This window comes from Electrophorus electricus, chromosome 9, assembly GCF_041902795.1.
Source record: "Electrophorus electricus isolate QZ-2024a chromosome 9, ASM4190279v1, whole genome shotgun sequence".
In the NCBI taxonomy this organism is placed as follows: domain Eukaryota; kingdom Metazoa; phylum Chordata; class Actinopteri; order Gymnotiformes; family Gymnotidae; genus Electrophorus; species Electrophorus electricus.
In genome coordinates this window covers 17,445,001-17,447,500 of record NC_137505.1, presented here as the reverse complement: position 1 = coordinate 17,447,500, position 2,500 = coordinate 17,445,001, and the positions used below count along the sequence as shown (strand labels likewise).

Genomic DNA, 2,500 nt, shown 5'->3' with positions numbered 1-2,500 from the left:
AAAACCTTTCCTCTGAGGACTGCCTCAGCGGCAACACAAAACCTTTCCTCTGAGGACTGCCTCAGCGGCACCACAAAACCTTTCCTCTGAGGACTGCCTCAGCGGCAACACAAAGCCCTTCCTCTGAAGACTGCCTCAGCGGCAACACAAAGCCCTTCCTCTGAGGACTGCCTCAGTGGCAACACAAAACCTTTCCTCTCAGGACTGCCTCAGCGGCACCACAAAACCTTTCCTCTGAGGACTGCCTCAGCGGCAACACAAAACCTTTCCTCTGAGGACTGCCTCAGCGGCACCACAAAACCTTTCCTCTGAGGACTGCCTCAGCGGCAACACAAAGCCCTTCCTCTGAAGACTGCCTCAGCGGCAACACAAAGCCCTTCCTCTGAAGACTGCCTCAGCGGCAACACGAAGCCCTTCCTCTGAGGACTGCCTCGGCGGCAACACAAAACCCTTCCTCTCAGCGCTGCCTCAGTTTCCTGCTGACCTACACTAGTGGGCATGTGAGGGTGGGACACAGATTTCACGAACATGATTAAACTTTTCATTGACTTTCAAGCCTTGTTCCCTCTGATATCTCAAATTTTTCTCCTGAGATTAGATGAAGTTTAAATGTGCTGAAGTGGAGACTTCTACTTCTACACTCAGGTGCTGCACAAGCTGAATAATGAGGTCAAGCACTGCAGCTGATTGGAGGCGCTGCACAGACGGCTTTTTTTAAAACCAAGAAATGAGCTTTCTGCCACACATCTGGATGAGTTGTTTTCCTTTGAGTCTAAACCTGATCTTTCAAGTCTAATTTGGATCACATTTATATCAAGCATATAATTATATGCCTTTTATATGCGAATCTATGGGCTCAGCCAGGGAAGAATTCAGATTGGTCCCTCCGAGATATACAATGTTCCACTGGCACTGAAAGGGCTTGCACTCATTTTCAGGATTCTGTCAGGTTTCTGTCATGTTAAATATTGTAATACTGTATGTACCTCTCCATTCTCTGTGTTTTTAAACAACCTACACAATGGTGCTAAATGCTGACTAAGAAAGAAAGTGGGACAATCTTTATAACAGATTTATAACAAATCTTTTGGTCTTACTGGAGACTAGATAATGAGTCTCACACAAATGGAGCTTATCAACACACACACACACACACACACACACACACACACGATCACCTGTCCCACTCCTCCATAGGCCACCGAGCTTCAGCAGTGATTTCACTGATATTAATGCAGTGATGTAGATTTTATTACAATTGGGGGGGGGGGGGGGCACTCTCCAACCTAGCTCGTCATAAGAATGGCTTTTATGTTACTCACGGAATAGTAATAAACTGTGCAAAACATTCTTACCTGGAATACTTTGAGTATATACTATGAGCATATGAGTACATACTTTGAGTATAAACTATCTTCACATTGGAAAATTGTGTTTAAAATTATTACAGTCTGTTACAACTGTTACAATCAACACGTCATAATTCTTATTTTAATATTCTTTTTATTAGTTTTTAGCTTTCGTTTCTAAAACAGAAAGTAAAAAAAATGTTTAAGTTGATGATGCACGTCTTAAGGAAACAGAAACTATAATGCTTTTCACCCCACTGACTTGAAAAGACCTCCCATTCTCGGTTTTTAGCTATATACATTATATACAGTATAGAAGCAGTATGCAGGTCTTGCACTTGAACAATAAGAACCCTTTCTGTCACGGTCGCTTACACGTCTTGTTCACTCCATGACAAGCAGGACAGTGTCATGGAAAAATAAAAGACTCACCACAAAATAATGCGCTGCATTTCAGAACATTATCCATACAATTATCACCCATTAGGGGGTGCTCTAACCCCTCACCGAGGCTTTCTTAACTGTGGGTATGATGCATTCATTTGTGTGTGTGTGTGTGTGTGTGTGTGTGAGTGAGTGAGTGACTAACATGCCAGTGGTACTCTGTGCTGAAGAGTTTGCTGTCTGCTCTTCGCTCCATTTAACTACAAAGACACTCCAGTGACTGAGCAAACTCTAAAAATGTACATTTTTACATGAAAAACTATACACACACACACACACACACACACACACACACACACACACACACACACACACACACATATATATATATATTCACACACACACACACACACATACATAGTTATGCCCTCATTGCATTATAAAGGCAAAAGGGAAAGAACCAAGGGGGATATAGTGAGAGAGAAAGAGAGGTAGAGAGAGAGAGGTAGAGAGAGAGAGGTAGAGAAAGAGAGGTAGAGATAGAGGCAGAGAGAGAGGTAGAGAGAGAGAGGTAGAGAAAGAGAGGTAGAGATAGAGGCAGAGAGAGGTAGCGAGAGAGAGGTAGAGAGAGAGGTAGAGAAAGACAGGTAGAGATAGAGGCAGAAAGAGAGGTAGAGAGAGAAAGGTAGAGAGAGAGGTAGAGAGAGACAGGCAGAGAGAGAGGCAGAGAGAGAGAGGTAGACAGAGAGAGAGAGCGAGAGGGAGAG

The 2,500-nt window shown here is 43.6% G+C and overlaps 1 protein-coding gene across 4 annotated transcripts in view; it reads right to left on the bottom strand.

Moving 5' to 3' along the window:
• The window catches only part of il1rapl1a (interleukin 1 receptor accessory protein-like 1a), a 66,265-nt gene that overhangs the window by 10,022 nt on the left and 53,743 nt on the right, over nt 1-2,500 (bottom strand). The window lies entirely within an intron of this gene.